Consider the following 27,862-nt stretch of genomic DNA (forward strand, 5'->3'; position numbering starts at 1 on the left):
TGACCAGTCCCAGGCTACACGCCTGGGAGTTGAAAGTGCAGGCAGGTTAGGCAAAGTAAGTCTTGGCTTACTCGCATGGAACTCTTGGCATAAGTGACTCTTTTTTAAGATTTTATTTTTAAGTAATCTCTACACCCAGTGTGGGGCTTGAACTCATGACCCTGAGATCAAGAGTCACATGCTCTACCAATTGAGCCATCCAGGCGCCCCAGAGTGACTCCACTTTAGAAGGTGGTTTTTCATTTAAACAAAATAAATGGAAGGCTCTGGCTTCTGTAAGCCCACAGTAGCCAAAGTAATTAATTACTATTATGAGACACTGAAACTTTCCTGCAAGAAAGAAAATGTGCTCAGAAGGAATGATCAAAATCCCTGTAAACTCCTTCTATCCAGACATAGAGCTTGGCAGAGTGAAAATTAAGTCTAAAGTTAAGGGAAAGTGTATTCAGTCTCCACTTAATTTGAAGATTGCAAACAAAGCCATAATGGAGAAATTTAGGTAGCACTGGTCGTTTTCATTCAATAGATGGAGCCAGAGTAGAAAAGAAACAGTCTGGCAGATTGTGAAACTGCACAAAGAGGGATTCAAAACTGGGAATCCACTGTGGATTCCAGCCCCTAAGAGTCCATTAGGCGTCTACCCAACCTACCCAGGGCTTTCGCCAGTTGCCAGTCGGTTGCGGGTGGGGGGCTGGGGTGAGGGGGGCTCTCGCTAAGCCAGTGATCTAATTGCCTCTGCCTTAAACTGCTCTTGGCTCCGCTTGGCTCATTCATTCTCTTCCTCAGGCTGCAGTGAAGCCTTCCTCCGCTTTGCTAGCAGAGAGATCCTCCCTGCTATTCCCGGCCCCACATCCTATTTAGTTACTCAGGGGCTAATCAGCATTTGTAATTACATTTTGTGTATATGTTAATTATCTGCTCCCCCCTCCCCCGCCCCAGAATGTAAGCTCCATAAAGGCACGTTGCCCACAGCATGCTCAGCACCCAGCAGACAGTTCAGTTCGGAGCGCAGCGAATGTTCAGTAAATATTTGTTGAATGTATGAATTGGCATTCTGGATTGTTTGGATTGCTGGGCACTATACCAAGGCTTTTACATGCATTTTTCTCTGTCTCTCATGAGATAAACATGGACTGTGGAAAAGCTGAAGCTTAAAGAGGTTGTATAATCTGTCCAAGGTCACGTAGCAAAGCTGAGAATTAAAACCAAGTCTTTCTGATTCTAAAATCTCTGCTGTCAGCTCCCAGAACTTTCATAAACAAGCAAGTGGTAGTGTATTATGGTAAAGTTTTCACAAGAAAGCCAAGGGGAACAAGTAGGAGATGCCAGAAAATTGGCTGTGGCACTCAGTTTTGTCACTGCTCCCAACATTTGCTCGTGTGCCAGCCATTCTGTATAGTTCAAAATTAAATATGCTTTCTGGTCCTGGATTCAGATTTCAAAGGAGAAGACCCAAGATCTCTTCACACCTCCTCCTCTTTCTTTGTCCACCGCTCATGCGTCCTTCCGACTGTCACTTTCTGGGCACACTCAAAGGCAAAACATTAGACCGTGTTACTGTGTCACTGCAAGAAGGCAGATCTGGTGCCGGGCAAGTGTAAGACAATCCTACTGAGACAAAGAGGGATGCTTAGAAGGTATGAAAAGTAACAAAAGACAACACACAAGCGTCGAGAGGGCCCGTAAAGAGAGATCTAGGATCCAGACATGAACGTGTATGTGAATGGGAGACAAGGCATTCAGGAGTGGAAGGGAGCAAGACCAAGCAATCAGGACCCACGTGTAAAAGACATAAGTGTGAAATCGAGAAGCAGCTCATTACATTAGATTAGTGCTTAGAGGGAAATGTGACTCAAATTCTGTCATTCTCTTTTCATAATAGAAATGTCACAATTAAGACTAAAAGAAACGAGGGAATACAAATAAAAGACCCAGCTTGAAATCCCAAGTTTTCAGAAAGAATATCCTGTCTGCATCCCCTAGCGCTCCTGCAAAACATGACTCAAACCCACAAGGTCCAGAAAGGAGCTAAACTGCAATGCTTTCACCTGAAACAATCTCCCTGGCGTACTCTAAATTTTCGTTAAGTGAAAAGAAGGTTGCGACAGAAAATTCTATGCACAGCCTGCACCGAAGCCCCTGGAAGGCCATTGGCAAACTGCCTCAGGGCGTATCAGAAATGGGGTATAAATGTGGACATCTTGTACTTGTTCCTGTTCAGGTTGAGGACCAGCCAGACCTGCGGCCCCTGGGAAGTATGACCGGAGACCTAGCCTGCTTGGTCTTCTCCTCACCGCACGCACTGCAGGGACAGGTTCGCAGGCCCCAAAGTGTGTTGTTCCCTGCAGGCTGGGAGGTGAGAGGGAAGGTGAGGGTGTCCTTCCTTACACGCACCTGTCCCACTGCTACGTGTGTGTCACGTAATGCCAGTGCCTAGACAATTCCATCCCGCTGCCCGAGGCTGGGGTGTTCTCATCAGACGAGAAGTGATTCTAGGAAGGGCCTTTCTTTTTTTTTTTTTTTTTTAATTTTTTTTTCAACGTTTTTTATTTATTTTTGGGACAGAAACAGAGCATGAACGGGGGAGGGGCAGAGAGAGAGGGAGACACAGAATCGGAAACAGTCTCCAGGCTCCGAGCCATCAGCCCAGAGCCTGACGCGGGGCTCGAACTCACGGACCGCGAGATTGTGACCTGGCTGAAGTCGGACGCTTAACCGACTGCGCCACCCAGGCGCCCCTAGGAAGGGCCTTTCTGTTCTCCATGCATACTCTCCAGAATCCAAAGTGAGCAAAGGCGGTTTCTTTGAGATTAAATCTATTTCCTTCTTTAAAAAAAAAAAAAATGTTTTTTAACGTTTATTTATTTTTGAGACAGAGAGAGACAGAGCATGAATGGGGGAGGGTCAGAGAGAGGGAGACACAGAATCTGAAACAGGCTCCAGGCTCTGAGCTGTCAGCACAGAGCCTGACGCGGGGCTTGAACTCACGGACCGTGAGATCATGACCTGAGCCGAAGTCGGCCGCCCAACAGACTGAGCCACCCAGGCGGCCCTATTTACTTCTTTTTAAAAATAGTTTTGTATTTACCACAGGACAATAAAACGTGTTCTAATTTTTTTTTCTCTTAAGAGGAAGTCACCTTTGTTTCTTCTGTATGGGGGAAATACAGATACTTAACAACTAGTGTTTCAGAGAATGGGGAAGCCCCATTACTAAAAATTCCAACTGGATCAAAGATTTAAATGTGTAAAAGGAAATCTAAAGGTACTAGAAGAAAACATAGAAAGGACTCCCATGAAACATGGTACATTGACCATATGCTGTTATCTTCTCTCCTTGTGGTGGGCAACATAATGGCTCCCAGGGTCTGTCCACATCGTAATCCCCAGAACCTATGAATGTTACCTGATTGGACAGAGACTTTGCAGATGTGATTAAGTTAAGCCCCTTGAAATATGGACATTATCCTGGATTATCTGAGGGGGCCCTAAAAGTAATAACTAGTATCTTTTTGGAGAAACAGAGGGAAGAGATGTGATCACAGAGGCAGAGATTGGAGGGACGTGGCCACAAGACAAGGAAGCTGGAGGAAGCCAGGAAAAGATTTTCTCGTAGAGCCTATGTCTCTATGGGAGTATGGCCCTGCCGATGTCTTCATTTCAGCCCAGGGAAAGTGAGTGCAGATTTCTGGCCTCCGGAAATGTGAGAGAATAAATTTCTTTGGTTTTAAGCCACCAAGTTTGTGGTAATTTGTCATAGCAGCCCCAGGAAATTAGCATACTTCTAGATCCATCCAAACTCCACTAGAATAAGCTACTGGTGAGAAAATGATACGGCTCATAAAGATAAGGAGAATGGCAGAAAAGGACTTCAGTAAGTGTTTGGAAGATGGAAAAGAATGAACGAGTGAAGGAGTGAATCAATGAATGAATGAGAGGAGACTATCAGAGTTGGGAACAATGCAGGCTGAACCCCCTGGAAAGGAAGATGTGATCAAGGCAGAAGACACTTCTCCCAGAGACGTCAGACTCAGGGTCTGCAAGCACCATGCAGGCACAGGGGTGAGAAGCAGGACATTAGAGACAGTGGAAGTAGGAACGCGAGCCTTGGTTCCCTTGCCCCACTCCCTTCTCTGATACTGGTTGCCAGGAGCCAGGTATATCCCTGTTTCCCACCTCCCTCACCCCAGTCCAGTCCCTTGATCCACCATCACATAAGCTGACACGGATGTTCTATTCCCGTTCCTTGTGTTGGAGAGAACTGTTGCTTCCTGGATGCGAGGGGGTAGGAGATGCTGTGCAGGGCTGGGCACGGTCTTCTCCTTGTCCGCTCTGCCCCGTGGAAAGAAGACAAGCTTTCTGGTGGCTACCACACTCTCCAAGGCACATCATCATAAAATTTCAGTAAACTGGGAATAAAGAGAAGACCAGGGCTTCCAGAATGAAAAACCAGGCCACATAAGATGCTAAGGATCAGCAATCTGACTGGCATCAGACTTTTCAACAATAGTTCAAAATACTGGAAGATGATAGAGCAACACCTCAAAACTCTGAGATAAAATGTCACTGAAAAAGTTTGTATCCAACCAAACTTCTAACAAGTGTAAGGGGAAAATAAGGGTATTTTCAGACATGCAAAGTCTCAAATTATTTGCCAACCATGTATCATCTAGGTGGAAGCTCCCAAAGGGTACAGTTCCATCGTAATGTGGAGTGAACAAGAGAGGCAACATGGGATCCAGAAAAAAAACTAGAGGATGTACCCAGGAGAGTGGCAGAGGGGAAATACTAGGATGATGGGTATTTATCACACCTCCGGAGAACAGGGGCCTGTGTTAAGTGCCAAAGGGAGACATCTAAGGAGAGGAATTTAGAACTGACAGGTTATTTCAGGTGTTGAGAATGTAGGGGGATATTATTACTAAGAGTTTTCTAAGTCTGTTGGATCGTTTGTGGGGAAGAAGGGTGATAATCTGTAGAAAAGGAAGCAGTTTGGCCAGGGCTAAGGGGGTTCGCAATTACTAATGACAGGAAGCAGGAAGTTATGCAAGAAGAAGATACAAGTATATATACTGCTTGGTTCAGCATGAATAATGTTTGAGTTTTATATAAACACTGACTTTTGACTAAACTAGAGATTTTGATATCACTGTGTTGGGAAAAGGCAGGGAGTGAAGTGGGGAAAGTTAGAGTTGGATAAGAAATCAAAAGCCTCAACAATTTCCTTTCTGGGATTGTAAATATATGTTTTTAAATAATCTCCTCACCTAACATGGGGCTGGAACTCACAACCCCAAGATCCGGAATCACATGTTCTACCAACTGAGCCATCCAGGCACCCCTCAATGTAGGTATTTTGATACATGTACAAAGAAGGTCACCATATCATTGAACAAAAGATAGCAAAAACAGAGACAACTTGCATACCTATCTTTGGAACTGGTTGAATAGATCACGGTTAAATGGGGTATCATGCAAGCATTAAAAAAAAAGCAAACAGTCATCCCAGTATATGCCAACATGAACTACCTCCAGATAGTGAATACAAAAAAGCCCACACAAACAAAATCAAGATGGAGAATAGTGGGTCCAATATACAGTATCACTATTTAGGAGGAAAATAAATATACATATGCAAACATGCACAAACATTGAGTCTGTGTATGTACAATCTCTGGAAGGATACACAAGAAACAATTCTATGGACAGAAACTAGTCAGATGGGCAGGGATAGATAAGAGCCCTACTTTTCACTACATACCATTTTGTTACTTAAAATTTTATGCTAGCAAATATATTACCTAGTCAAATGTTGGAGGTTTTTTACATAATTTTTTTTCAGGAATAGATTTTAGTGATTCATCACTTACATACAACACCCAGTGCTCATCCCAACAAGTGCCCTCCTTAATGCCCATTGCCCATTTAGCCCATCCCCTCCCCATCCAATATCCCTCCAGCAACCCTCAGTTTGTTCTTTGTATTTAAAAGTCTCTTATGGGGGGGCGCCTGGGTGGCGTAGTCGGTTAAGCGTCCGACTTCAGCCAGGTCACGATCTCGCGGTCCGTGAGTTCGAGCCCCGCGTCGGGCTCTGGGCGGATGGCTCAGAGCCTGGAGCCTGTTTCCGATTCTGTGTCTCCCTCTCTCTCTGCCCCTCCCCCGTTCATGCTCTGATAAACTTTGAAATAAACTTTGAAAAAAAAAAAATTAAAAAAAAAAAAGTCTCTTATGGTTTGTCTCCCTCTCTGTTTTTATATTCATTTTCCTTCCCTTCCCTATGTTCATCTGTTTTGCATCTTAAATTCCACATATGAGTGAAGTCATATGATATTTGACTTTCTCTGGCTGACTTATTTCGCCTGGCATAATACACTCTAGTTCCGTCCACATTGTTGCAAATGGCAAGATTTCATTATTTTTGATCACCAAATAATACTCCATTGTATATACATACCACATCCTTTATCCATTCATCAGTCAATGGACATTTGGGCTCTTTCCATACTTTGGCTGTTGTTGATAATGCTGCTATAAACACTGGGGTGCATGTGCCCCTTCAAAACAGCACACCTGTATCCCTTGGATAAATACCTAGTAGTGCAATTGCTGGGTCATAGGGGTCATAGGGTTATCCTATTTTTGATTTTTTGAGGAACCTCCATACCGTTCTCCAGAGTGGCTGCGCCAGTTTGCATTCCCACCAGCAGTGCAAAAATGTTCCTCTTTTCTCCGCATCCTTGCCAACATCTGTTGTTGCCTGAGTTTTTAATTTTAGCCATTCTGACAGGTGTGAAATGATATTGTGGTTTTTATTTGTATTTCTCTGGTGATGAGTGATGTTGAGCATCTTTTCATGTATCTGTTAGCCATCTGGATGTCTTCTTTGGAAAAGTATCTTTGCATGTCTTTTGCCCATTTCTTCACCGGATTGTTTGTTTTTTGGGTGTTGAGTTTGATAAGTTTTTTTTATAGATTTTGGATACTAACCAAATGACATGTGATATGTCATTTGCAAATATCTTCTCCCATTCCATCAGTGGCTTTTTAGTTTTGTTGATTATTTCCTTCACTGTGCAGAAGCTTTTTATCTTGATGAGGTTCCAATAGTTCATTTTTGCTTTTGTTTCCCTTGCCTCCAGAGATGTGTCAAGAAGTTGCTGCAGCCGAGGTCAGAGAGATTGTGGCCTGTTTTCTTCTTTAGGATTTTGATGGCTTCCTGTCTTACGTTTAGGTCTTTCATCCATTTTGAGTTTATTTTTGTGAATGGTGTAAGAAAGTGGTCCAGGTTCATTTTTCTGCACGTTGCTGTCCAGTGTTCCTAGCACCATTTGCTGAAGAGCCTGTCTTTTTTCCATTGGATATTCTTTCCAGCTTTGTCAAAGCTTAGTTGACCATATGTTTGTGGGTCCATTTCCAGGTTCTCTATTCTGTTCCACGGATCTTTTTGTCTGTTTTTGTGCCAGTACCATACTGTCTTGATGATTACAGCTTTGTAGTATAGCTTGAAGTCTGGGACTGTGATGCTTCCTGCTTTGGTTTTCTTTTTCAAGATTGCTTTGGCTATTTGTGGCCTTTTGTGGTTCCAATCACATTCTAGGATTGTTTTTTCTAGCTCTGTGAAGAATGCTGGTATTATTTTGATAAGAATTGCCAAATGCTTTCTTAAAGGGAGGGGGAAAAATACCTGGCAAGAGGAAAGAAACTTTAAAAAAACAAAACGAAACAAAATTAGTCCCCTTTGTATCTCAGCTTAACTCCTCAGACATCATCTTCAAATGTCATTTCATTACTTTTAGCATTTTTCCTTTAGGTGGCAGCATCCACATTTGGGGAGTACAGTCCATCTACCGAGCCTTAAGGATCATTTAGCAATAGTGTTTGGAGGTCCTATTTTTCCTTTTCATAAGAAAAAACTTCATAAAATGTTTATTATATTTATAAAATGTATGACCTGGAAACATTCCTGAGTATTGTATCCGAAAAGAAAATAGAAATGAAAAGCAGGTTACCAGTTTGAGGGGATGTACAACAGACTGGGAAGATAATTCACCAAAATGTTGATAGTGATTTATCTCTGAGTAATAGAGCAGGAAATAGGTGAATTTTTTTTTTCTTTTTGTGCCTTTCCAAATTTCCTACAATGAGCACAGTATTTTTAAAAACATTGTTTATCCTTCTGTCCATGCCTTGCCATCAGCCTCCTTGGGCCCTTGGAGAACTGAAGAGAGTTATCTGGTACCCAAATATTTCCAGTGTCAGAAAGCTCTAATTTTTTAACTGTGGAATGAAAATAATGACAGAAACTTGAAACGTATAATAGGACTAATTGAAGGAGAGATTGAGGGGTGAAGGATCTTTTTAATACCCCCCATGCCCAGAAGTCGACTTACTGTGAAGCTAGTAAAGCTTATGCTTCAGGGCCTCCCCCTCCCTTACACTGATCCCTTTCAAAATATTGTATCCCATTTGAATTCATGATTTTGGATGACAAGGCCCATAAATTATCCTGCGGCAGAACCTACCAAACCCAGATCCACGATTGCCACAGCACACCGAAATGGTCTCTGACAAGTTTGTCCCTGTCCTTGTATGAGGCAGGTTAGTTCTAACTATGCTTTGAGCAGGTCGGGGTGGGGGGGAATGCCTGTAAACTCCCCATTGAACTGGGAGGCCAAGCCTCATACACTCTGTACGCTTGTTGCCTACCTAGCCCATGTCTGGCACATTTCAGGTAATCAGAAACCATTTGTAGCCCTGTTAAATGGCAGTGAATTTTCATGGAGAAGTAAGAGTTCCTAATTCATGGAGTAGTTGACGAGTAGTATTTGTAGAGCTGTTGCTCGTGGCTCACAGAGAGGGTGCTCCTCCTGTCTTAAATAAACAGCGCCACAGAGAGGACACCTCATCCCCAGAGGAGCCCTTGGGACTGGTGAGCAGATCCCGCCAGGTGAGTCATCACCTGGTACAGCTTAGCAAGAGACTCTGGCTCCCCTCTTTGAAAAGCTGCATCTGGGGGCATTTGGGTGGCTCAGTCGGCTGGGCGATCGACTCCAGCTCAGGTCACGATCTCAAGGTTTGTGAGTTTGAGCCCCACATCGGGCTCTGTGCTGACAGCTCGGAGCCTGGAGCCAGCTTCTGATTCTGTGTCTCCCTCTCTCTCTGCCCTTCCCCCACTCATGCTCTGTCTCTCTCTGTCTCAGAAATAAATAAACATTAAAAAAAAATTAGAAAAGCTGCATCAGCATACTTGGGATACAAAGAAAAAAACAAATCTGGTGTGTGACATAAATCTCTCAAACACAAGAGTGCAAACTGACATGGGATACCAAATGAGAAGAATGAACAAAAAAAGCTGCTGCCATATGACCCAGCACCTCCCCTCTGGGTACACACCCAAAGGGAATGAAAGCAGGGACTTGGGCAGAACGTACACCGTGTTCATAGCAGCATTGTTCATAGTAGCCTAAAAGTGGGAGTAACCAGTGTTCATCACCAGATAAACAGATAAGCAAAACGTGGTCTCTACATATGATGGAAAAGGAATGAAATTCACACATGCTACATTGAACGTTGAGGACATTTTACTAAGTGAAATAAGCCTGTCACAAAAGGACAAATATTGTGGGATTCCCTTTATGTGGAATATCCACAGCAATCAGAGTCACAGAGACAGAAAGCAGATGGTAGTTTCCAAGGATTAGGGGAGATGGGGAGTTGCTGTCTGATGCGTACAGAGATTCAGTTCTGCAAGATGTGACTGTACTTACACCACTGAACTGTGCACTTAAAAATGGTAAATTTTATATTTATATTATTTTATTTATATTTATTATTTATTTATATTATTTATATTATATTATTTGTATTTTACTGCAATAAAAAAACGTGCCAAAAGACCAAGCAGATGGAACAAGGAAATAAATATTTTCCTATATTTTATCAGTATCTTCACAAGAAGGGATTGATGGTCTATTACAGAACTGTTCTGTAATGTAGATGTGAATTATTTGTGAATGTTAACTAGACACCCTTACTATGTGTTCGGAACCGTGCTAAGGGAATTAACACATTCTCTTAACTCTCAAAATCAGCCTGTGTAGTTGTAGGTACTATTATTATGGTCATTTTCAAATTCAGAAAGTAAGGCTTAGAAAGTTTTAAGTCATTTGCCCATAGGGCAGAGTTAGGGCACTGTGGAGCCCAGATTTGGCCATGTTGCTCATTTCAGAGTTTGGCTTCAGTTTTGGGGGTTTTTAGTGCATTTTTTCTTTTTCTTTTATTTTAGAAGCGGGGAGAGAGAGAGAGAGAGAGAGAGAGAGAGAGAGAGAGAATCTTAAACAGGCTCCACACTTAGCACCGAGCCCAAAATCAAGAGTTGGATTCTAAACCAACTGAGCCACCTAGACACCCCTTAATAAAAACTTTTTGTTGTTCGTAAGTTAAACACTTGTTTACGGAATTTCTCAGGAAAGGAATTGGAATCAGGAGAATGCAAATGACATTGATATGCCCCGAGGATCTAAGAGCTGAACAGTGCTCCTTTCAGAATTATGCCTAAAACAGTGCCTCAGCCAGAGGCCCATGTACTTGCTGTGGAGTAGGGGGACTCCAGCCTTGATCCATGGGTAAGGGAACTGGAAAAGCAACATTGACCAGATACTTCATTTGAGGTACAAATAATTTTAGAAAATACTCTAAAATGTCACTTTAAAACTTTTTTTTTTATTTTCAGACTTTATAATTCCTGACACATTGTTCAGTATGAAATATTCTAAATAAGCATAAACTGGGCAAAACACTAGAACCAAGTAAAGAATTGAGAGATTGATTCTGTCAATTTATAGGACTTCATCGTCCCCGCAAAGGATTAACTGGATGTGTTATTGTATCTTTTCAAATGCACATGTGTTTTGTGTGTGTGTGTGTGTGTGTGTGTGTGTGTGTGTGTACACACAGTGGTAGATTAAGCACATGCATTTGCCTCTCCTGTCTCCCATATTCCCATCAAAGTAACAGAAAAGATCTTGTAGAGAGAATGGGAGAAAAAGCGTCATCAGCTGGCCAAAAGTGCTGAGACATTTCTGAAAGAGAAAAGCAGACAGATGACCTGAAGAGAAAGTGCAGAGAAAACTGTAAGCCAGGGCACAAGAAATGAGCATGTGTCTTCCCAAGGTGCCCTCCCCACCCCCAAGGGAGCTCACACTCAGTCATCAATAAGATGATGGGCTGTGGCGCCACCTCCAGTGGCCTCATTAAAGAGCCAGATGCAGTGTCTAGAGACAGCTGGGCCCCTTTCCTCCACATGTGTAAACACAGCTTGGCAGCTGGGACTTTTGCCCTCAGGCTAAAAGCCAACGTGCTGCCCTCTAGAAAGCCAGCTATCGGCTCAGAGAGCATTCTTGCTGAGGATGTTGTGGCTAAGAGGAGATACTGAAGAAATTCTGAATGTCTGTGATAAACTCAGACTGGAAATCATCAGACTTCAGATGCACCCCCACCTGGAAACCTCTGGGTTCCCAGATCCCCTTGTTTGCGCTTTGCCCACAGGAAACCCTGCAGGGAGGCCTTCCCGCCTCCAGACTCCACCTGCTTCTACAACCACCGCTGTCATCATTCTATTCCAGTGAAAAAGTGTAGAGAGACTAACGCAAAACCCCCCGAAGAGGAAACCCACACAAGCTACCAGATACTAAATTAAGGTGTTGGTATAGAAGGACAGCAGGGAGCCTCAGACTTGTGAGAACAAACAATACAAAAAGGGAGAGGCTTAGAAAAATAAATAACTGAAGCTGAAGAAAAAAGACAACCTAAGCAGTTAGCATATTAAACAAACAAAAAAAAAAACAAAACACCTAGTGATGCACACACAGAGCACTCATATCATTAACACCTATATTAGCCAATTAATACAATAAATATTTAAAACAATTTTTAAATTGTGCTGAGTGCTTTATATGGATTAACTCTTTTAATCTTCAGAAGGCTTACTTATAATCACAGAGCCAAATATAAAAGCAATAAAAATGCTAATTCATATCAGGAGAATTTATAACCTGCATTCTTTTAAGACAATTATAGTTTGTGATGAAAAGTAACCATCGGGCGCCTGGGTGGCTCAGTTGGTTAAGCAACTGACTTCAGCTCAGGTCATGATCTCACGGTTCGTGGGTTCGAGCCCTGTGTCGGTCTCTGTGCTGACAGCACAGAGCCTGGAGCCTGCTTCAGATTCTGTGTGTGTCTCTCTCTCTGTTCCTCCCCTGCTCATTCTCTGTCTCTCTCTGTCTCACAAAAATAAATAGATGTTAAAGAAAAGAAAAGAAAACCGTCAGACAACATGAAAGAGTTGTTGGAAAGTAAAAATAAAAATGTCCAATGGAATTGCTAAATAATAATATAAATACGATGGAAGATCGAGTTGGTTACCTGGAAGATAAAGGAAGTGAAATGACGTAGAATATGAGAAAAAATTAAGATGTGGAAGGTAGCTCAAAGAAATCTAATACTTCTCTAAAGGCGATTCTAGAAGGTATAGGGGATGACCATGGAGAAAAATAGTCAAGAAAGTGGTGAAATAAATTTCCTTACACTAAAGAGTTTTTAGGTTGACAAAACCCACCAATTATGGGGCAGGGAAAGCAAACAAAAGTACATCTAGACACCCTGGTGAAATTGTAGAATTCTAAGAACAAAACAAAAATCCTAATATAATATATATACACAGAGTGTATACTCTGTGCTCGAAACTTTTCTAGGTCCTTGTGATAGATCGATGAACCAAACAGACCAAACCCTGCCCTGGTGCATCGTTAGCAGAATGTATTCCAAGTTACTGAGGGGGGAAAATAGATCTTAGAATTTTAAACTTGGCCAAACTGTTAATCAAAGTTGAGGACTTAAAAACAATTTTAGACACTCAAGGCTCAGAAAGCTTACTTCCCATACAAAACAAAACCAAAGTTCCAAGGAGTAACCCAACAAGTTGTAATCCAAGAAAGACAACAAGAAGCTGTGGTGAGTATGACCCAAAGGAAGTGACGGAAGCAAGAAAAGGAGGAAAGGAATGGAGGGAGGAGTAAGACTCCATTAGTTATTCAAGTTTAGAAGAATCTCGTTTAAGCCGCAGAAGTTCAATGAAATAACATTCCATTTCCTTCTCAGTGGAGGTTCATCTATACTACTCAGTTGTTAATCATAGCTGGCCATTACAGAGGACCTATGTGCCTGGCACTGTGCTGAGTGGTTTATATGGATTATCTCTTTTAATCTTCAGAAGACTTACTGATAATCACAGAGCCAAATATAAATACAGTAAACCATAACCATGTATATATTCCATGTGTATATATCTGTATCCATATATACTTGTGTATATGTGTAAATCTATCCATAAAAGAAAAACTTAGAAGTAGAGCCTATCACATGACTGGGAATCAAGAGTGCCTTATCTAAAATAATTCCAGATGTAGAAGTTTGAGTATTATTTAAAGCTACAAAGAATATTTTAAAATATAGTTTTCAGAAAAATGAGAAATACTAACTACTGAAGTGAATTACAAATAATGGAGCTAACACACCGGAGATAGAAAAGTTGGGAGAAAGTATAAATATTCTTCCTTATCTTTCATAGATGGAAGTCAGTAGACACTTTCCAAAGCTGATGAATTGAGAAACAGCTGTAAGCATATTATTTTCAATTACAATAGTAAGTACTACATGACAGGAGTAGCTGTTAACAGTGCTTGTGTTGGGAGTGTCAGCCTGGGCAGGAATGGTATAGAGATCACGTTCATTTTATACTCTTCTGTACTGATACACATTTTTTCTTATTACATGCATGTAAAACTGCTATAAAATAACAGTGACCTACTTCAACAATAGTAAGTACGTTAATTGTTTTTAAAGAGTGAAAAGCTAAAGGAGCCTTTTCTAGGGGCACCTGGGTAGCTCAGTCGGTTTAGCATCCGACTCTTGATTTCAGCTCAAGTCCTGATCTCATGGTTTGTGAGATCGAGCCCCGTGTCAAGCTCTGTGCTGACAGCCTGGAGCCTGCTTGGGATTCTCTCTCTCCCTCCCTCTCTGCCCCTCCCCTGCTCGCACATGTTCGCCCTCAAAGTAAATAAATAAACATTTTAAAAAATTAATGAATCTTTTCCACAAACGAGGCAATAGTATTTAAGTATATGTACTTGAAAGAGAACTTGCTTAGTCATTGTTGCTAAATGTCTTCAAAGGCTCATGATTGTTTTAGGAAAAGTGTCTTAGGTCAAGGACAGCTTAACAGGGTTACCTGGGTGGCTCAGTCGGTTAAGCGTCTGACTTTTGATTTCAGCTCAGGTCATGGTCCCAGGGTCATGGGATCGAGCCCTGTGTTGATTCCCACGTCAAGCACCACGTTAAGATTCTCTCACTCTTCCTCTGTCCCTCTTCCCAGCTTGCATGGTCTCTCTCACTCTCTAAAAATAAGTAAAAAATAAAAAGTTAAAAAAAAGAGCCTCACATATTATCTGCTTGTCTAAGTTGAAAAGAGAAAGTTAAATCCATTCTCCAGCTTTTGTCATTTTGAATTGGGACGAAGTTGCAAGTATCATGTGTCCTATCCTTGTCGATCCTACAGATGGCTCAAAAACTGATGAACTAAATACTTTGAACTTTCCAAAAAGGAATTCATCACTGAGGATTACTCCTCTGTCCAACTAGAATAAGATGCAGTTTGTATTAAACAACATTCTCTAACAGTTAATATTTACTTACTGAGCCAGGGAATGCAGTGGCATAGGGGACAGAGCAGGGGGCAGAAAGTCTGTCTTTCTCAGCTGTGTCCCCAACTATGTAGTGACCTGGCCACTGCTTCATCTGTAGCTCCTTCATCCGTAGACAGCAGATAAAACCACTCTCCTCGCCCCTTCATATTGTCCCTGTGAGCATCAGAAAGGATCAAAGGTAAATCCTTTGAAATACTGAAATAGTGCACTGAGATTACTATGTAGTATCATTTGGATGATAGAACATCACAAGTGAAAAGAAGTTAGAAATTATCTTCTTTAATTCACAGTTTCGGTCTCTCATCTATTACTTGCTTAGAGCCCCTCCACATATTATTAATACTCAACAACAGAATTTCACTTAGAATTGTATCCTTCTGGATTGCATCCTCTTCTAAAGTTACAAGGAATCGTAGGCTATTCATGCTGCAAGGGACTGCTGGGCTAAGATAAACACAGGATAGTGACCCCCAAGCCTTGGGTTAAAGCCTGTTCCCCAGACTTCCAAGTCCACAGCCCCTTCCCATGACCTCTTATGGATAATTACAGTCAATAAAGTTCTATACTGCCCTGACAAGAGTACGCTAATTGTTTTCTGTTTTTGTGATGTTCGAAAGATGTACCCTTCCTTAAAAAACAATTATGTGGCAAAATAAACTGAACAAAAGAAAACATAAAGAAGAAGGGAAAAATTTTAAAAAGTAATTAGGCTTGAAAAATAATATAAATACACAGATGCAAATCTATTCTCTAAAACTATCAGAACAATTAGGCAGTTAGTAGTCAAATTAATTACCAACATTCCAGGAAAACTGGACATCATTTAGTCCTTCACACAAACCCATGGAAGAGAGGCAGAAGATGTAAATGGTTAACATCACCGGATTTTAAATCAAGACATGAGTTTGAATTCCAGTGCTACCATTTACGAGATTTGTAAATTTTATGTAAATTTTGAAAATGTTCTCAACCTCCCTAAGCCTCAGTTTCCTCATTTATATTATGGGAGTAGAAATAATTACTTCTTAGGGTTGTTGTAAAGATTAAAAATTCACATAATTCAATAAATGGGACCACTTATTATCACTTGAGATTTTTTTTAATTTCTTTAAAGTTTTATTTTTACTTATTTGACAGAAGGAGAGAGAATCCTAAGCAGGCTCCACACTGTCCACGCAGAGCCCGATGCAGGGCTCAAACTCACCAACCGTGAGATCATGACCTGAGCCGAAGTCAGACGCTTCACCGACTGACCCACCCAGGCACCCCTGTCACCAGGGATTTTTGCAGGTGAAGAAACTAGAGCTCACAGCTGTCGTTTGCTCAGCTAATAAGTGGTGGAGACAAAACCGAAATCCCAGTCCTCCAAGTCTGTTCTTCCCACCTCCCTGAGCAGTCTCTCTAGCCAACACTTTGTTACCCTCACGTGAAATATCCCCCTGTGACCCCACCCCCCCCAGTGCTTCGCTTTTCCACACCCAAATGGGAGGTTTCCGTTCTAAGTAGGACAGCTCTTTCGGCCAATTTCAGATGACATGGCCTTCAAGCAGACGCATCTCTTTTGGCCTGCCAAAGGGAGTCACTTGATTCTTTCAAGTTCGCGGCCCTCATGTGCTGGAGAGGAGGTGGGGTGGGGGGTGGCTGCCCATCTGTGTCACACAACCCTCTATTGTACTCTTATCCCTCCTCACTGCCCCTGACCTTGTGTCCCGTGAGGAGGCACGTGCCTTCAGCCTCCCTCCCTCATCCCCCCCCCTGCCCCCCCCCCCCCCAGTCTCAGGCATCTCCAGCCAGGATTGGGAAGGCCCTCTCCTTCTTCAGCCTGGTGTCTGGGTGCTGGCTCTTCAGCACTCAGATCCTCCCTCAGTACCCTAGACATGTCTCTGAGGGGCCCCATGCAAATTTGACTTCCCCCATCCTACACATTCTGGTTGTCCCTGTCTTTTGTGTTTTTTATTTTTGTGGCTTTCAGAGCCCAGTGGGAGCTGGCATGTCATTAGCACTGAATAAATGTTTGCTAGGAAAAGTGGGAAGGAAGAAGGAGGAGAGGGAGGAGTCAGTGGTGTTGTCACTAGAGATTCTGGACAAGGTGTCACAGTGAGGTCACCTTCCTAGGTCCAAAAGCATAACAATATTTATACATTTTTAAGATCTATTTACTTATCTATATCTGGAAATACTGATAATAGAGATACCACTTTAATTTTAGTCTCAGACCTCACACTTAAAATTTCGGAGAGAGAGAGAGAGTGTGTGTGTGTGTGTGTGTGTGTGTCTGTGTGTGTAAATCAGAGTTGGACTTTAGACTGTGTGAGTTGAATTGCAAATACGAGTGGAGTCCAATAGCCCTATCTTCTTGTGCCTCCAAGCTGCTGTGTAAACCTGGCTGAGCCACACTTTCAAAACTATTAAGAGGCACCTGGGTGACCCATTTGGTTAAGCGTCTGGCTCTTGATTTCAGCTCAGGTCACGATCTCATAGTTTGTGAGTTTGAGTCCCGCATTGGGCTCTGCACTGACAGCATAGAGCCTGCTTGGGATACTCTCTCCCTCTCCCCCTCCCTCTTTCTCTGCCTTTTCTCTCTCTCTCTCGAGCAAATAAACATTAAAAAAAATTTTTTTTAACCATTAAAATGGAAGCAATTTTAACAGATGCCACCATTACAGGATTGTCATGAGGAATAATGATGATGCATTCTAAATGGTCAATTATTAATAAACCCATGAAAAATAATTATTGCACTATTCACATTTTCACAACGCTTGTTGGTGTTTATGGACCGTGTTCTACCATTTGAGTTTTTTCTGCTTGTCCATTCTCCCTGGCTCAGTGAATACCCCTAGAATTCAGGCCACCTGTCCCCGCTAATTTTGCTTCTGAAGTGACCTTAGAATCTGTTCCTGGCCTCTCTGTTCACACTCTGACTCTCCTCTTCTTTTAATACTTCACACTTAGACACAGTGACCTCCTGACACTTACACCTGCATTTTTAATGATCATTCTTCGTTATGTCTGCTCCATCCTAGGACATTTATATACATTCAGACTGCCTTGTGTCCTGAGAGTACACAGAAGCTCAGCTTTCAGCTGCAGCTGTCTTGGAAATTTCCTTCAGTATTTTCTGCTCTCCAATCTGTGGGCATTCTATTCCAGCTCCTAATACCAGTTGCACAGTCTCCTGGCTTTGATCACCTGGGAGGATGTGCTTCTCTCTCACTCCGCATTCTCTTTGATCTAATGTCATTCTTATTCATAACTCATATCTGCAGCTGTGGGTAAAATTATGTTCACTGCCCCATTCTGGCCGTGACTGACTGATTTTGGCCCATCAGCCTACTCATCATGTAAAGGAGAACAGGCGATGTCTGTCATTAATGTGTTGTTCCGAGACTCAAATTGTAACTTGGTATTCTCTGATTCCAGTGCCAACAGCAGAATGTCAGTGTGGTTGTTCAAGGTTTTGTGATGTGGCTGGTATGAGGCACAAAGGACCTTTGGCAACAGAAGGCTGGGTTGGAAGGAAGACAGAAGCCAGCTGTTTGGGAACACCCACCAATGGAATGGAAGGTTGACAGGGAGGAATTGACCAAGGATCATAGGCCGGCCCTGGAGAAAATCAGATGGGGCACAGGCAGGAGGGCTCAATAGTCTCAGCCACTAATCCAGAAGTTCTTGGTTCTGCCATGGTAGTCAGCCAGCCTGGAAGCAAGTGGTACTCTTCAAGTTTTTACCTTAAAAAGCATATACATAAATCCTTGCTAGAGACTCCATTCATTCCTTCAGTAAATAGTTAGACACCAACTACATACCAGGCACTGTGTTAGGCATTGGAAAAGGAAAGCCAGCGTGGTGACTTCCTTGGCAAGCTTTGTTAAATAACTTGGCATGGACCGTTCTTCTTTATTGTCTTGTCAATATTAGAACGGGTTTTGGACCAGGAGATGTGGCTTCTAGCCAATGCGTTTATGCAAACAATTCTCAGATGTGCCACAAATATGTGCCCAAGATAACATTATCGTCTTCATTCCTGCTGTGGGATAATGACACAACTTTTCAATAAAAACAAATCCTTCATAGGCAAATAACAGAAATACACATTGTGGTTTCTGGATGTTTTGAATTTTCCAATCAGTTTTTTCAACTGGCCATTCCTCTACGTTCAGTTAAAAACAAAATCCCAGGAGAGCACCTGTTGGGATGAACTGTGTTGTATGGAAACCAATTTGACAATAAATTTCAAATTAAAAAAAAAAAATCCCGTCTGGAAACTTCGATAGCTAATCATCACAACACAGTTTTCAACACTACCTCCATGTGTTTATGCTGTCAAGAATACTGATGTCCCACCATGAAAGGATTACATTTTTGTTGAGCTTGCTTGGTTGGTAACAGCAAGATTGGTAACAGAAGCAAAATCAAACAACAACAGCAAAAACCTAGTCTCTTTAGAAGAAACTAGTTCATATCACTAAGAATCCGTGCCCAGTGAGAAAGAACACCTACCTAAATAAAGAGACGTGTCATATTCTTGGCTTGGAAGACACGCATTGTAAAGATGTCACTTTTCCCTAATACCAATCTATAAATTTATTATAGCCCAATAAAAATTCTACTGGAATTCTTTTGGAACTTGGCAAAACCATTTTAAAGCTTAGAAGAATAAAAAATATGCAAGGAATAATCTGAATACGAAAGGGAGGACCTTTCACAGTTATTTAAACCTGGGAGGACCTGGGCAGTTATTTAAACTGTGGCGTTGGGCGTCTGGGTGGCTCATTTGGTTAGGCATTTCACTCTTGGTTCTGGCTCAGGTCATGACCTTGAGGTTTCATGAGTTCAAGCCCCACAGCGGGCTCTGCACTGGCAGCATGGAGCCTGCCTGGGATTCTCTCTCTCCCTCTCTCTCTGCCCATCCCCCACTCGCACTGTCTCTGTCTCATAATAAATAAATAAATTAAACTGCAGTATCTACTACCAATATACTGCTGAAGGAAGAGACAGATGATCAGTAAAATATTGAGCACAGAAGTAGATCCAAATATGAATGGCATTTGGTTATATAATAAAGTAATGAAATGTGTTATTCCGACATCTGCCTAGTCTTTTGGAAAAATGACAAAGTTGGTTCCCTACCTCAAACTTCCAGATGAAATAAATATTCAAAATTTTTTTTAAATCATAAAGTATCAAAAACTTTTTTTTCGATGTTTATTTATTTGAGAGGCGGGAGGAGGGGCAGAGAGAGTGGGAGACACAGAATCCAAAGCAGGATCCAGGCTCTGAGCCGTCAGCACAGAGCCCGACATGGGGCTCGAACTCACGAACCGCAAGACCATGACCTGAGCCAAAGTGGATGCTTAACCGACTGAGCCACCCAGTACTGGAAACTTTCAGATGAATGTTTTTACCAGTTTTCAGTGAACGGGGGCTTGAAGCCTGCCCCTTGGCTGTCCAGGCTTCAGGCTCCCCGCTCCAAGGGAGGGATTTCCCCGCTGTGCATGGCCTTGGTGTGACAGAGTACACTGCCTCCTACTTTAGGAGCTGGAGGAGACAGGGCCCCCTGCAGCCAACACGTAGTGGCCTCGTGGGGGAGCCCCCTGTGACCTGCCAAAGAAGGAAGTGTTCAGGACTGGTTTTGCAGATGGTTCCTACCTGATCGCCGACACTAACACAGTTACTGTTGCAGTTCACCCACTTAGGGATGGCCTAGAAGGACAGTTGGAAGGAACATCTTCCCAGGGTTGGAACTCTGGCCCGGTCGGAGGAGCACGTGGCTCTTGATCTCAGGGTCGAGAGTTTGAGCCCCATGCTGGGTGTAGAGATTACTTAAAAGGTAAATAAATAAATTATAAATAAATAAATAAAGCAAAATAAAATAAGAATGTTATTCTTAAAAAAAAAAAAAAAAAAAGAACTCTAAGTAGTGTATCTCCTCACCCACCTTCCTGAGAGGAGCAATGGCCTGAGGGTTTAGAATCCAAGGGAAACAGGCTTTAGTCAAGGGACACATTAAAGATTCCACTGAATTGGAAAATGAAGTTCTCACCTTGCCATTTTTTGGCACACAGAAAAGAAAGTTCAAGTGTAGGTTGGGTGATTAATTCTGACTATAAAGGGAAAGAGAGGGATTGTAAAGGGAGAGAGAGGGATCGTAGAGGGGCAGAAAGGTGTTCCCCAGATATACCTCCTTGTAACACCATGCCAGTGCTAAAAGTCAGTAGAGGATGCTTGTAAGAGCACACAGGCAGGCCTCTGATCCTTTGGAGATAAAAATTTGGGTCACTCCAAAGAGTAAAGAACCCCAACCAGGTAAGAACAAGTGGAGGACAAAAAAATCAGTTTTGTTATTTCAAGATAGCAAAAATGTATTTTGTCCTATGAACTCCAGGGAGCAGGCCGACCAACTTGAACCTGTCAGTATGTCTCCATTTTAGCCACAAAGTCTGTTCAAGGTTCAGAGAGGAAGACACATTTTCTGGCTTACCAGTGGTTCTGCAGGCGAGTTTTTACCATCTGCTACTTTTTATCTTGCTCTGTCTCCAGCCTCCCTCACCCCTGCTTCCTGTCCCTGGCAGTCCTCTCCCTGCCCTACAATACTTCGCAATTCATAGTCCCTTAGGTCACCAGGTGGTTTCCACCTCTAAAACTTGCACCTTGTGCTCTTCCTCTGCTCTTCCTCCTCCCTCCATGGCTCCTCACCTACTCCCATTTGGGGTTCAGCCACATCGTTTTCTCAGAAGCCTCTTGAGTATATATGCCCAACAGAACTGGTGACTGGGTTCCTGTTTTCGTCAGAGTACCTGTAATACTCCATTGGTACTGTGGGTTTATGCATTTATCTCTACTTACCAGATTTACCTTTAAAATCCCCGAGTTTGTGGGAATGCGAGCTGGTGCAGCCACTCTGGAAAACAGTATGGAGATTCCTCAAAAAGCTAAAAATAGAACTACCCTACCACCCAGCAATTGCACTACTAGGTGTTTATCCGAGGGATACAGGTGTGCTGTTTCGAAGGGACACATGCACCCCCATGTTTATAGCAGCACTATCCACAATAGCCAAAGTATGGAAAGAGCCCAAATGTCCATCGATGGATGAATGGATAAAGAAGATGTGGTATATAGATACAATGGAGTATTACTCGGCAATCAAAAAGAATGAAATCTTGCCATTTGCAACTATGTGGATGGAACTGAAGGGTATCATGCTAAGTGAAATTAGTCAGAGAAAGACAAATATCATATGACTTCACTCATGTGAGGACTTTAAGAGACCGAGCAGATGAACATAAGGGAAGCGAAACAAAAATAATATAAAAACAGGGAGGGGAACAAAACATAAGAGGCTCTTAAATATGGAGAACAAACAGAGGGTTACTGGAGGGGGTGTGGGAGGGGGGGATGGGCTAAATGGGTAAGGGGCACTAAGGAATATACTCCTGAAATCATTGTTGCACTGTATGCTAATTTGGATGTAAATTTAAAAAAATAAAATCAAAAATAATAAATAATAATAAACCTACATCCAGCAAAAAATAAATCAAATCCCAGAGTTTGGCACAGAGAGTGGACAAAGTAGGTGCCCAACAATGCTGGTGAACCATACCGATGAATCGCCAGTGTTAGAGGCAGCGGAGAATGAACTGACTTTCAGCCGGAGACTTTAAATGGAGCAAATACTCCTCTAAGTTTACTCTAAATAACTAAAGCTTATGTCGAGAACTTAAAAAGAGCCCGAATTAATTCTGTTCTTTAGAACATGTAAAATATAACTATTTTTTAGATCCAGTATTTAAGGCGGAAAGGTTAGGTCAGCTTACAGGCCTGTGGGTCCAAAAAGATCATAGTAACAACAAATCATCCCTTTTCTACCTTTGACCCTGACCATGTGACTGTCCTTTCTCTCTTTTGTGTAAAGGGCAGGAGGAAGTTGTGCAAGGAGACAATAGCAGTGCATTTTTCAGGATTGGCAGCTTCGGTGACAGTTGAAGCTTGGAGGAGTTCAGTCCTATTGGTGTAGGTCACAGTTGCCATTATCATTACCAACTTCAGTCACTCGCTGATTGAGTTCTTCCTTTCCCCCAAATTTTCCTGGGTCTACTTTGCTTGGTAAACCCACTGTATATTAAATTTTTTTTAACATGTATTCATTTTTGAGAGATAGAGACAAAGCATGAGTGGGGGAGGAGGCAGAGAGAGGGAGATACAGAATCTGAAGCAGGCTCAGGCTCTGAGCTGTCAACACAGAGCCCGGTGCGGGGCTCGAACCCATGAACTGTGAGATCATGACCTGAGCCGAAGTCGGACACTTAACTGACTGAGTCACCCAGGCACCTCAACCCACTGTATATTAGTAGTATGTGAAATTCTGGGAAATTTTCATTTTCCTTCTTTTTTCCTCAAAGATACTTTTTTCCAAGAGGCCCATTTGTTATCAGCCATCATTGTCAAAAGGATGTTTAACATGGCAGGAGTCTTGTGATTTCTCCAAATGGTCCCTATTTTGTCCCAAGTATATTTCAGGTATTGTATCTGGTTGGCCTGTCTAATTTTAATCATGATTTCATTGGGCATGAGGCTACTCAGAGCAAATTAGGCACCTTTGGGAAGCTACATTAAAGCTTTGGGAATAGTACAAGTGATTTTGTGCACTAAGCAGTAATTTACCAAATGTTACTTAGTTATCTGAGAAAAAAATTGCAGAGTTTTTCCTGGTATTTAATTTGTTTCCAGAAAGTTATTCAAAGGGAGGATCTGAGCTAATATGAACAAATGGGCAATCTTAGATCTTACCTGTTCTAAAACCAGTACTGTTGCCTAATTAAGTAAGCATGTACAACAAATGTACTCACAGACACAGACCTGGCTCTCTGAACACAGAAATGTTCTATTTTTCTCTCCAAGGAAAATAACCTAAAGAGAAATTCTGCTTGCCCCTCATGACTTGTCTCAGGGTTAATTTTTTTTTTTTACATAATACATCAAGTAATAGTTAAAACATGCATTTTTAATCTCAGGGTACCACATATCAGGCATCTCTTGTTCATAGTATAATCTTAAAAACACATTCACCATTTTAAGCTGTAAAGTCAATGTTCATCAAAATAAAAGAGTGGTCCTTTAATGACTTTATATATTACCCTTCCCCATTTCATTATAATCACCAATAAGTCTCCAAACACTGTACAACCTCAGTGGAATTTCTACCAATCAATTCCTTTATTGTTTTTAAGATTTTATTTTTAAGTAATCTCCACACCCAACGTGGGGCTTGAATTTACAATCCTGAGATCAAGGGTCGCATACTCTACCAGCACGCAAGCCTACCAGGTGCCTCTCAGTTCCTTTAAAATAATCTGAGCAAATATTTGTGGAGCATTAACTGTGTTCCAGGCAGTGGGCCAATCAATGGAGGGAAAAAAATGGTGACTGTAACAGACATCATCCTTACATTCATGAAATTTACAATCCAGCTAGAAAGACTGATTTAACAGGTCTTCATATAATAAATGTCTAACCAAAACTCTGAGGATTTGAGGGTGCTTGATTGGCTCAGTAGGTTGAGTGTCCGACTTCAGCTCAGGTCATGATCTCACAGCTTGCGGGTTCGAGCATCACGTCGGGCTCTGTGCTGACAGCTCACAGCTCGGAGCCTGGAGCCTGCTTCAGATTCTCTCTCTGTCTCTACCCCGCTTAAGCTCTTTCTTTCTTTCTCTCTCTCTCTCTCTCTTTCAAATATAAAATAAAAACATTAAAAAAAAAAAAAACTCTGAGGATTTTGATCCCAGTAATATACTGAATCCATTCAGATCAAGGTCCCCACTGACCTTCAAATGGCTAAATCCAACGGTCAGCTTTCAGTCAGTCTTACTCAGCTCCTCCTAAGTATTTGATACCATCAATCACATCTTCCTTTTATAAACATTTCTTCGATTGGGGCACCCGGATGGCTCAGTTGGTTGAGCATCCAACTCTTGGTTTCGGCTCAGGTCATGATCTCACAGGTTTGTGAGATCAAACCCCTCATCAGGCTCTGCACTAAGAATGTGGAGCCTGCTTGAGATTCTCTCTCTCCCCTCTCTCTTTCTGCCCCTCTCTTTCTCTCCCCATCCCTTTCAAAATAAATAAACTTAAAAAAAAACATTTCTTCAATTGATTTCCAGTTCTGTGGTAGAACTCTAAAATTTATAACCCCTAAATTCATTTATGGCTCCCAAATTCATGTTTTCAGCCTCACTCATTTTTCTAAAACGCCCCAATCAAACACGCCCCAGACTGAACCACGAATCCCCTTCACCACTTCACATAACCCACCTCTTCCTTAGTGTTCACGCTTTTACCACATGGAACCCATTCATTCAGTTGATCAGGCCACAAATCTTAGAATTGTCCATAGCTTTTCTTTCCTTCATACTCCTCATTCAAGTTAACAGAAAATCCTGTTGGATTTACTTTTAACCCATAGCACAATTTCACCACCTCCCACCACCTTCATCGCTACTGTCTTCGTACCAGCCACCATTTTCTATCCTCTGGGTCATGCTAATAGATTCCCAACTGATCTCTTTCATTCCTCTCTTGTTCCATTCTTTGTATGGCAGTCAGAGAGAACCTTTTTAAATGATTATGTTATTTCCTTGTTTGTATCCTTTCACACTTAGGGTAAAACTCTCAGGGTAAAACCCTCACCGTGGCGTATAAGGCTCCACGTGATCTGGTCTTCATCAGCCTCTCTGCTCACCTTCCTTCCTACTCTTCTTGATATTTCTTGAGTTTGCTCAGTACATTCCCACTTTAGGGCCTTGGCATTGGTGTCCCCCTGCTTCAGATCTTATTCATCTAGATATCATGATGGTTCTCTCCTTCAGTTCAGTCACACGTATCTCTATTCAAATGTCGACTTTTCAGAGAGGACTTTCCTTACTGCTAAATTAAACTACTAAAGCAGTGTTCCCTCCCCATCTCTTTCTCTCAACCTTCTTGGCTTGCTTTGTTTCTTTCCACTTCTTATTACCCCCGACACTGCCTCTGTGTGTGTGTGTGTGTGTGTGTGTGTGTGTGTGTGTGTGTGTTCATTGTGTATCTCTCCTATTAGGATGTAAGATTGAAAAGCACGTGGAATTTTGTCTCATTCACTTTTGTGTCCTCAATGCCTAGAACAATGAGTGCCTGGCAAATTGTAAGTACTCTTCAAATCCGGTATATATGAATGAATGTGATGATGGTAAAAAAAGGAAATTTACAAGGGATGATAAGATCATATATGGATGTGACATAGAATGAGGTATCAGACAAGGAAGCAAATATGTGTTCTGGTGAACATCTATAAATAGAAAAGGCAGCTGTGCAAATGTGGGTGACAGAGTTCTCTAATGCTCTCAAGACAGTTGCACACCCCTCCTTCTGAGCTGACCCATGTGGGGTAAACATAAAAGCTCTATTGAAGAAAAATGTTTTTCATGTATAGTTTGGTTTTGCTTTTTCCCAGAGAAATGTGACCAGCAATATCCCATTTATCTGTGTGACAGATCTGGTAGGTAGTTGGACACGAGAGATGAAAGGAAAGGAATAATACCAGTTTTGTCTTCATGAAAAGGCAGTGAAATGGAGAGAAGTCTTGTGACATACCCAGAATGATAGCAGCAGAACTAGACGTGTAATTGATCCTCCTGATTTATTACTGATCTCTGCTTCCAGAACCTCAAGGGGGTGGGGGAGAGACGTTTCTGCAGATCTGTCCAGAGTGGATATGTTTTCTCTTATATCTCCTCAGCCCAAACCACCACTTGTAATTCTCATCATGACTCCCTTAAGTTCTAAAGTGTGGGAAGTAGCCAGGTATGAGGAGAGAGTAGGTGCTCTATACATATTTGTTGAATTGACAAACTAGTTGGTAAGAGCAAAGGGAGTAAGAAAGCAGGTTCTGTGGTGTGTGTTCACATGTGCACAGGTGCAATTCCCAGTGATTTGGGCATATGTGAAGGAAAGGAATTTAGGAGTGCCTGGGTGCCTCAATCAGTTCAGCATCCGACTCTTGGTTTTGGCCCAGGTCATGATCTCACAGTTCATGAGATCTATCCCCGTGTCAGGCTCTGCACTCACAGCATGGAGCCTGCTTGGGATTCTGTCTCTCTGCCCCTCCCCCACGCTCACATGTGCACTCTCTCTCTCCCCTCAAAATTAATAAACATTAAAAAAAAAAAAAAGAAAAGGGATTTGTAGCATAAACAGAATTGAAATCTATGGAATTGGGATGCAGGATTGAATGGAGAATTTACCTAAATTTCTTTGGCTTCTGTGTTTTTACTCTTCTGTATCTTTTAAAGTTTATAAACAAACTATATTTGTCAGGTATAACTTTATTGATGTCAGATTTCATTGTGTAATGTGTAAATTCATTCATGTTCTCCCACTGCAGTACAGGTGTATGATAAGATCAAAATGACAGTGACAGATGAGTTTGATGTGGCCTGCAGAATTCCTTCATTCCATCAGTGTAGGTGTAGACAGTCACCGGTCTGATGCCCCAGCCACAACATGGCATCTGACATTTCTTTCCCTCAGACATTGGCCCTCAGGCTGTTGCTTTCTGTGTGCTTCTCTGTCTCAGTGTCTCCGTGTTTCTGCCCCGTTTCACTCCCAACTCTTCCAACCCTTGTTCTCTTCTGGCCATTTGCCCCCGGTGTCTGATGCACAATATGTTCTGTTCTTTCCTTTATGAGACCTACTGGAGTACTGTGGGGCCTATGGGCAGTGCTGGACCTCACAGTTCTGTAGTAACCAGCTGTGGCACAAATACTGGAACATTGTGTTTGAGAAATAACTCAGCCTTGTTTCCTACTCAGGAGGAAAGATGGGGGGTGATGGACGATAATGCTAAATGGCTACTAAAAAGCTATTCCCAACCCTCTTGTCCATTTGTACCCTTAACTCTACAGCCTGAAAAGCAAGATACTTCTCCATCTTTCCTTGCATCTAGAGATGGCCCTGGGACACAAGGGGAGCGTGCTGGTGGAGAGAGAGGGGTGCTGAGAAAGATTCTGCTTTCCTAAAAAAAGGAAAACAGTTGAGATCAATGTTGCCTATTCGCCTCTCTCTCT

The 27,862-nt window shown here is 42.1% G+C and overlaps 1 long non-coding RNA gene across 3 annotated transcripts in view; it reads left to right on the forward strand.

Moving 5' to 3' along the window:
• LOC147576981 (uncharacterized) overlaps nt 1-19,434 on the forward strand; it is a 30,875-nt gene extending 11,441 nt beyond the window's left edge. Inside the window, exon 4 of one of the 3 annotated variants that reach the window (XR_015241371.1) lies at nt 13,628-19,434. This is a non-coding gene — a long non-coding RNA (uncharacterized LOC147576981). Of the gene's footprint in view, nt 1-1,435; nt 2,507-3,524; nt 3,736-13,627 lie in introns of those variants that run through there. The other 2 variants (XR_015241370.1, XR_015241369.1) reach the window with 2 other exon arrangements.
• Nucleotides 19,435-27,862: the final 8,428 nt, after the last annotated feature.

Source organism: Puma concolor, chromosome D1, assembly GCF_028749965.1.
Source record: "Puma concolor isolate L17-30 chromosome D1, mPumCon1.1.hap2, whole genome shotgun sequence".
In the NCBI taxonomy this organism is placed as follows: Eukaryota; Metazoa; Chordata; class Mammalia; order Carnivora; family Felidae; genus Puma; species Puma concolor.